The 9,850-nt window shown below is 33.4% G+C and overlaps 1 non-coding gene across 1 annotated transcript; it reads right to left on the bottom strand.

Annotated features, from left to right (window-relative positions):
- LOC131182780 (small nucleolar RNA R71) lies at positions 1–107 on the bottom strand. Its single transcript, XR_009151041.1, has one exon. It is a non-coding gene; the product is annotated as a small nucleolar RNA R71 (small nucleolar RNA).
- Positions 108–9,850: the final 9,743 nt, after the last annotated feature.

Raw genomic sequence — 9,850 nt, 5'->3', positions numbered from 1 at the left:
AAATTGAGAAATGAATTAACTTCTTTCAGACCAAGGGATGATGAGAGTCTCTATGAAGCTTGGGAGAGATATAAGGATCTTCAAAGGAGATGTCCACATCACGGAATCCATAAATGGATGCTAGTTTAACATTTCTACAAAGGTGTTTCTCCAACAATTAGAAGTATAATTGATGCATCTTCAGGAGGTGATCTTATGGAGAAGTCAGAAGATAAAGCTTATTCAGCATTGGATAAAATTGCTTATAACAATTATCAATGGAGCTATGAAAGAAATGAAATGAAGAAGCCACCAACTGGTGTATATGAATTAGATGCCATGAGTATGTTCAATGCCAAATTTAATGATTTGACGAGAAAAATGGATAAGTTAAGCATGAAGGTTGACTCATCAATTGGAGAATCTCGTCATACAGAAGATGTTGGTGCAGGAAATATGCATTGTATCAATGATTTTCCTTCCTATGGGCAAGAGTTTGGAAATAAGCAAGTTGATTTTGTTGGGAATTACAATCAGAAACTAGTTGGTAATCCTTTTTCTGCTACATATAATCTAGCATGGAAGAACCACCAAAACTTTTCTTGGGGAGGTCGACAAGGGCAGCAACAGAATTATCAATAACCTCCTAATTTCCAGCAACAACAGTAGAATTTTCAGCAAAATAGAGTACCACCCAGATTTCCACCACAAAGGAATCAAAATGCACCTATTCCACAACCATTAGTTCAATCTTCAGACCAAGATTCAATTTTAAAGTCTATGATGGAGAATTTTTTAACTGCTTAACAAAAACAAGGAGAAATGATTCAACAATTAACTTCAAGGATAGATCAGCTTGCCACTCATAATAGGTTGTTGGAAAACCGAATAGCTCAACAAGCAAGCTCTTCCAGCAAAGCACAAGGAAAACTTCCAAGTCAACCAGAGAATCCTAGAGAACATTGCAAGGCCGTGATCCTAAAGAGTGGGAAAATTTTGGGAAATAAAAAGGAAGATGAGATAGAAGAGGAAAAGAAGAAAGAAGATGAAGACAAAAATGAATCTATTTTGAATCATGATGAAGTTAATGAGGAAGCAAACAAGAAGAAGGAAGTTGAAAAAGAATAAGAGGAAAAGTATGTGCCTCCACCACCATACAAGCCACCATTACCATATCCTCAGAGGTTTCAGAAAGCAAAGCTAGATAAGCAGTTCGGGAAATTTTTAGAAGTTTTGAAGAAATTATACATCAACATTCCATTTACAGATGCAATTTCTCAAATTCCCTCATTGCTAAGTTCCTAAAGGAAATCTTGTCAAATAAGAAAAAGTTGGAGGATTATGAAACTGTTGCAGTTACTGAAGAATGCAGTGTTGTATTGCAGAATAAGCTTCCCCCTAAACTTAAAGATCCAGGAAGTTTCTCTATTCCATGTCACATTGGAGAGACGAGAATTGAAAAGGCATTGTGTGATCTTGGAGCTAGTGTAAGTTTGATGCCACTCTCCATTTGTGAAAAGTTGAAGGTAGGAGATTTGAAGCCCACTACCATTTCTTTGCAACTAGCTAATAGATCTATCAAACATCCAGTGGGAATTTTGGAGAATCTGCCATTGAAGGTTAGAAATTTTTCTATTCCTGTGGATTTTGTGGTTCTAGAGATGGAGGAGGATGTAAGAACACCCATCATACTTGGAAGACCATTTTTGGCTGCTGCAGGGGCTAATATAGATGTAAAGAATGAGAAATTAAAGTTGAAAGTGGGAGAAGAGGAAATAGAATTTAATTTATTCCAAGATTCCAAGGAATTGGCTGTGGTCAATTTTTGCTATAGGGTTGATGTTATAGAAAATGATACTGGAATGGAAGATATTAAGTTGGAGGGAAGTCAAATTACTCTTCGTTCTCAGTGTAATCAGCATATAGTGCGACAGAAAAAGTCTCCTTTGCCACTTCCTTTTGATAAGAATGAAACTCCAAGAGTAAAACTTAAGGCTCCATCTAAACAACTCAAGGCAGAAGGTTCATATCAAGTTTGTAAGAGTAATTTGCAAGGTATGGTTGGGATTCTAAACAAAGCAACAGGTGTTTTCATAGTCAATGGCAAAAAGCTAAAGTACAAATTTATTGCATCACCTGTTGAGAAGGGAGGCAACACTTTCCAATTCCAACCACCATAAACTGAAAGAGGGTCAAGCTAATGACCTAAAATTAGAGCTCTTTGGGAGGCACTCCAAAAAATTTTCCTTATACTTAATTTTTCTTTTATTTTGTTTCATCTTATATCCCATTGAACTCAAATTTGACATTAAAATTTCTTTCCGCAGTTTGGTGGAGATTTTCAAGCAAATGTGTATGCTGAATTGAAAGAATTAATGCCTGGGAAGTTGCTGAACCTTATATTTGTCTTCCATGATGCATATTGTTTTTTAACAAAGTCAAATCTGAACTAATTTGAGCTTTATGTCTAATTGCAACAACATGGTGGAGCAAAAGGCTATTTTAGTTGCAGCATTTTGAGGAAATTTATGAGAAATATAGGAACATTCATGGTAATCAATAGCAACATGATTTTGATTTTACTTTTTGGTAATTAATTTTGATATAGTGCACTGAGATCGACATATTTGCCATTGTATATTTTGTGAAATTTCATAATACAATTTTGTAGAAATTTAATCATGTGAACAATGTCTGCAGCAGAATTTTATTCCTTGTTCATGAATTTTTAATTATGAGTTTAAGGTTGAATTTGGGTGTTATTCCCTAATATTACTTGAATAATGTTTTAGTTTGTGTTTGGTGGATTGATAGATTTTAATTGTTCTTAGCGATTAATTGGGTTTGAATTGAATTTTGAGTAAAATTTATGTGCAAATTGTGTTTTGGATTTGGTTTTAGTATGTTTAAGATCACATTTCTGGGTTTTTTATCAGGTTATTTAACACTAGGTTCAACATGATGTATGCTGGGGGTAGTGTCACCACTAAAACCTATTCTTGGCACTTTAAATTGCTAAAAATGTAAAACCTGCTGAGAGTTTCAAGGGGTTTCACATGCCTCATGTAGCACTTCATGTACAATAACACGGAAGCATGTCATTTTTTCCTTTTATTCCAACATGCCTCATGTTATTCATCTTACACCAAATCTCATAGGGCATGTCACCCCTCACTATTCTCAACATGCCTCATGTTAGACACTAGGTATATCACCACTTAAACCTTTACCCTAGCCATTTTATCCTATTTCATCTCATCAGCCGCACGACCTAAGCTTTCACTGTTCCTTCCATGGTGCGCGCCAAATAGCTTTCAACCCACATACCCAAGTTGCAAGCCATAAAAATGGCTGCTAATAGTAATTCTTCAACCCTAACACCAAACCTTACAACACCCAACGCTCAACCCAAAACACCCATTTCGCCCCCAAATCCCCAAATTCTCGATACGAACCCTAGTTCTCCACCTCACTAATCCTCTCATTCCACCCCTAATCCCAACAATGCCACCCAAGATGCCACACCTCCCTCCTAAAAACACACCAAATCCGCCCCTTCAACTGTATATGAGACATGAAAAAGAAAGAAACCAGTTCTCCACTCCTCTGCTACACCGAAACAGACTAGAGTTGTTTCCCCAGGACTCGTTAGTGCCAGAACCCACTCTGCTACCCAAAATCCTATCTCACCGCAGGTTTCTTCTACTCCAATTAGGGTCCAATCGCCCCTGCATCATTCACCAATAGTATCTCAAACTACTCCCGTTATCCCTCAATCTGGAAATCAGGTAAACTCATCTTACCCATGGACTTTTAGGGACTTTGAAATGATGAAAAATTATGAGGCCCTTGCTAAAAAGAAAATTTTAGCTACCAAGTACATTGATGAACACAGTCTCAGGGAGATAAGGCTTTATGAATCTATTAGTGAATATTTGGAAAATATAGGTTGGAGTGATTTTTTTAGGATTCAAGAACCTGCTTGTAGGGAATTGACAATTGAGTTTTTAAGCTCATTGCAATTAGACTTCCAGCCTATGCAAAGTAACCATAGGGACACCATTTCCTTTAGGTGTTTGGGTCAGGATAGAGAACTTGACACTATTCAAGTGAATGCCTTATTTGGTTTTTGTAATGATGGAGCAAAAATGATAGAGTGGCAAAGGACTATTTATGACCCCCCCTACATTTTGGAAGTCCATTGCACCATATGGGAAATACTACAACCCTAGTTCTACTAAGGCCTCAGCTATTTAAGACCCTGCTCTGAGATACTTGCAAAGATTCATGTCTTACACTATACTAGGTAGAGGGCACAGTAATGGGGTTGTAGGAAAGAATGATTTATTCTTTTTATGGTGCATGAAAGAGAAGAAAAAAATAAATGGTGCTTATTTTCTTTGCTCTCATATGGAACATATAGTCTCTAAGCATTCAGCTGGCAGTATAGTTATTGGAGGGATGGTGACTGTAATTGCCAAATCATTTGGTTTTAACCCTGACCAGTATGCTATGGTGTCTATGGTTGGCCAGTCTTTTCTAGATAGAATTATTATGACTCAAATGAAAATTTGTGTAAAGAGGGGTGATGTTTATGTGTTGGTAAATGGGGGACATGAGGGTACAGAGCAGCAACAATCACAGGGTATAGGACAGCATACTGATGCTGGTCCTTCTAGCTCACACCCACCTACTGCTGGACAATCAGACTTACTTGTTTTTCTTAAAGATTTGGAAGCAAAAATTAACAGAATGAGTGCAGCACAGCAACCTGTTTCTGATGCTAATTCTGATATTGTGGTTGCTTTAAAAGCTTTAGAAGCTAAGGCTGATACTCTTGGTTAGAAGCAAGCCAAGCTTGAGAAAAAGATTAAAAAGAAGTTTTCTTCATTCAGGAAAAAGTAGAAAATTCATGACAAAGAAATGATTGACATTTACAACAAGCTGGCAGCCTCTTTTAACCAGCTGTACAAATGGGGCCAAGACATTTTTAAAGAGATGAAGGCTATGGTAGAAAACCTGGATACTGCTTTTGAGAAATCCAATGAGCAAGCATCTGCAACAGTAAATGAACTAGTGCCATCCACCAATGAAGAAGACCAACCAGCTGTCTAGTTTTAGAATTTTGTTTTTGTTAATTTCTATTGAATTGATCATTTTCTTTAATTTCAGTTTCTATTTGCTATTGTAATAGCATTACTGATATTGCTTTTTAATAGTCATATAACTGAATTATTGACATTACAACAGCTGCTCTTCTCTTAGCCTTGACAATTCAGCCTCTAAGGTAACTTCTCGACATTCATCTGCTACATGTTGACACTGCTTCCCTTTGCCATGCCTCATGCTAAGGGTTATGCTCTCCTATGAGCTATTTGCATTCCCTCAAATTTTCAAAATTTTTGAAAACCCACCGAAATTTTCATGGAGCATGACATGCCCCATGTTGATACCCCATATTAGTTCCTTAGCAGTTGGCACAGGGCGTGCTAATTTACCTTTACTTCAACATGCCTCATGCTTTTTGATTAACATGCCTCATGCTCACAATACTTATAATTCACATGCCTCATGTGCATATTCTGATCATTCACCACTAAGCATGTACATTCTACATGGTAACTCTGTTTCGCTCTTTCTTAGTCTAGATCTCTCCAAGTTATTATTTATTGATTTCATTGACATTTCTGCCACTTCGATTAAGCCAATGAGGACATTGTCTAATTTGAGTTTGGGGGAGGGCAAAATTTTTGCAAAAATTTTTAATCCTTTTTATTTACATTACTTAAATTGTATTTCATTGCATTTCATTTATACTTAGTTACTTAGTTCACATACACCATACACCTACACCATGTAAATATATACATTTGCATATAGATATCATATAGATTATGTATAGTTTTTATTTCATTTTTTTATTTTTATTTTTATTTAATTTTTGCATTCATTTTAGGAATCATGCATACATAAAAAAAAATATGAATAAATAAATTTTTACCTAATTCTTAGAAGATTGAGAATCATTTTGAAAAGCAATTTAGCTTACCTCTAGATGGGTTTGATGAATTGAAAGTTCCGGATTGGTATGAGGTTATAAGATTCTTATTTAGGTTTATATCTTCTTAGCCAAGGGCCACCCAATTAATTATATTGAGTTTTGAGTACTTAAAGAAAACTCTAAAGTAAAAAATAACTAATTGTGTCTCACCAATCCTAGAACAAGCCTTCTAGACCTTTTGAGGCAAAATTTTAGCATTCACTTGAAAAGAGAAATGATTAAGGCATTCTTCGAATTTTAAACTAACATTTTTAACCTTAACCAACCTCACTTTAAATTTTCCCTTTGAAACCAATTTGAGCCTTCATTTATACCCCTTATTTTCTTGGCACCCATAATTTACCTAGCCATAAACTTAAACACTTACCTACCCTTCGTGAGAATAATTCGTTTAAGTGATGGATACACTAAATAATAATAATAATAATAATAATAATAATAATAATAATAATAATAATAATAATAATAATAATAATAATAATAATAATAATAATAAAAGGTATATAACAATCAAGTGGGAGAAGTACTAATATAAAATTGGCTAGCAATAAAAAAAATAAACTATTTACCACCCAAGTATACAAAGAAATGAGTTTGGGGGTGGATTAAAAAGGGACAATTGCAATGCAAAATTCAATGTTATTTATGTAGTCCCTAAAAGAGTTGTAAAAATTGTATGCTAGCATTGGTGATTTATTGTAAAGTTCTTCCTCCCATTTGATTCTTAATAAATAAATAAATAAATAAATAAATAAATAAATAAATATATATATAATAAAATAAAATAAAAATAAAAATAAAAGAAAAGTGTATCTTGATCTTTTTTTTTAACAATTTAATTATTCTCATGTTTTGCTTCCCTTTTACCTTTTCTTTGTTAGCCACATTATTACCCCTTAGCCCCATTACAACCATTAAAAGTCATTTTGATATCTTGATTGTGTTTTGCTACATTAATAGAGATTGGATTAGTTGGTTTGCCTATGAGATTGACACATTATTCATCCATTTAAACTATTTCCATCATCATTTGAAACGCTTTAGTTTATGGATTGTTTTAGAGCCTATTTTAGCATGATTTCTCTATGTAATTGATTGGTTTGGGTTTGATGGAATGAACAATTGACCTAAGGCTAAGTAGTGATAACTTTGGTGAGAATTGAATTCCTTATATCTTGAAGGTGGGTATATGGTTTGTTGATGGCTAGAGGTAAGTTTGAAAGCTTGAATGAGTGATTTTCATGAATTTGAGAAAAAGGTACCCCAATTGCATATAATTGTTTTTAATTTGCTTTAGGAGAAGCAAAGATTTGAGTTTGGGGGAATTTGATAAACCCATTTCATATAGATATTTTAGGGTAGTTTTGTATCCATTTTGCCTTTTTAGTTTAGTAATTTTATGCTCTTAATGCTTATTTTAGTTAATTTGTTAATTTTAGTTTCATTATATTTGATTTTTGGAATTTTAATGTTTTTGATAGGTTTTCAATAAGGTTTAAAGGCAAAAAGGTCCATATAGAAGAAATTCAAGGTGATTTGGAAGCTTAAAGTAGTGTGAAAAATGAAGAAAATTCGCTTAAAGGGGAAGACCAGCCAAGACTTTTAAGGGCCTCAACATGACCCGTGTTGAGGGTCATGTGAAGATAAGAGTTAGCCAGCAGGAATCCATATGAGGCATGTAAATTCACACTGGGTCATGTAAATAGAGATTTTGGAACAAAATACACTGAAAGTTTCATGGACTTTAACATACCCCGTGTGACGGGTCGTGTAAACAGAGATTTTGGAGCAAAACACGCTGAAAGTTTCAGGGACTCCCATATGCCCCGTGTAGCTGGTCGTGTAGAATCTAAAGGGTCCTCCTCTGAATCAACATGAGGCATGTTGAAAATAACTTGAATCAACATGAGGCATGTGGGATGACGCTGGAAGATTTGCTGACATAGAAAAAATTTCTCTTTTCACACCTTTTACACCTTTTGTCTTTATCCCTTTAAAGACCATTTTTAGGGTAAACCTTGAGGGGATATATAAGCATCATATTCTCATTTTTACCATAAGGAGAAAGAGAGAGAAAAATCAAAAGAGAGAGGAAAGAGAAAATCACGCCATTTCTAGGAGAAAGAACACCTGCAGAGTGACGTTTTCTAACTTCCATTTTCAGAGATTTGGATCTTCTTCTTCTGGGTTCTTTTATTTTTAGTTTTATTTTCATGTTTTCTTGCTCTATTTCATATTTTCTACTTGTAAATACAAGCATGAGTGAGTAGATACTTAAGATTTCAGAGTTGGGTGTAATGATTTAAGTTTTATTTGTGGATTTGGACTAGTTTTAACTAGATTTTAGTATATATAAGTTTTAATTCTTATCTTGTGTGCTTATTTACATACCCATTGTTGGTACCCTTTGAGTTTTGTTTTTAATCTTAAATTAAAGGACCGAGAGGTGAAAATCTATGATAGATAATCAAGATAATGAATTTAATCACCTAGTGTTAGAAATAAACTACTGGGTTAAGAGGAATTTCAAATTGATTAAAATGCTTAAAGGGTTTTGGATAATTAAACATTGCATGAGAATGGGGTTTAGTTTCCTTTAAAACACTCTTTAGTTTGCTTGAAAGAGAAACTAAAGGAAATTATAATCAACTTCCTTCAAACTTGTATTTCCCTTAATTTTGGTTTTGCCTATCCAAATCCAAATAACATGTACTTCATGAACCTCAACTCTGGAATCAATTTTTATCATTAATTAATTAAATCTTTTGTCACTTGCTGAAATTTTAGTAAATTAGTATGGTGCTTAGAATTTTAATTGCTTAATTCATTATAATTTCCTTATTTTCCCAATTTAATTTGCTGCATCTCTTATTCCAATTTTGGCACAAATTATCGATAGCCCAAATAATCGTGACTTTTATAGTTTAGTACTCAAACAACAAATCTCTGTGGGACGATATTTTTTCTTTAGGACTTGAACGGCTAGGATGGGAAGAAGGTCACCTCACTCTGAATTCCCGTAATCTAGCCGATAATAGTATGTTACTATTTTACTAAAAAAATTATATTTATGTATTTAAATATTATAATTTTTTTAAAAATATATGTATATTATTAAGATTATGTTTAAACTTATATTCTAACTTAAAATTTATTTTTTAATAAATAATTTTATATTATATAATAATAAATTAAAATAAAAATAAAAGAATAAAGGAAAATTACCTGCGAAGACCTCTCTCTCTCTCTCTCTCTCTCTCTCTCTCTCTCTCTCTCTCTCTCTCTCTCTCTCTCTCAGGGAAGTCTCCACCCCAACCCCTATCTCATGTGAGGCGGGGATTGGGAGAGTCCCTGCTCCCAATCTACTCCGTTGTCATTTCTATTTGAAGATAACTAATGCCGTATTTAATTATTGATATAGAAAAATTATGTTGCAATTTACTTTTTTGATGAAAAAAAAAAAGATCTCTTTTAAGTTTTTAGAAAATTTTTACTATTTTAATTTTAGTTGATTTTTGTTATATAGAATATACACAATAAACAAAAAAATAAAGATCAAATTCATAGATCATACATATATATGATTAGAATTTGGAGTGATTACATTTGTATATGTTTTATAGTCTCAATCAATGATTGACAGCATATGAGTATATATACCCTTCATTAATTTAGAGGTATCTTAATTTTTTTTACATAATATGCTAATTCTTAAGAAAATAAAGAAAAAAAATTCTCACAATATTTTAAGGTTTATAGTTAATTAGTATGGAATTTTTTTTTAATTGCATATAAAAAAATTAAATTACA

This window comes from Hevea brasiliensis, chromosome 8 (assembly GCF_030052815.1).
Source record: "Hevea brasiliensis isolate MT/VB/25A 57/8 chromosome 8, ASM3005281v1, whole genome shotgun sequence".
Taxonomy (NCBI): domain Eukaryota; kingdom Viridiplantae; phylum Streptophyta; class Magnoliopsida; order Malpighiales; family Euphorbiaceae; genus Hevea; species Hevea brasiliensis.
The sequence above is the reverse complement of the archived record's forward strand: the minus strand, read 5'-3'. Positions and strand labels throughout refer to the sequence as shown.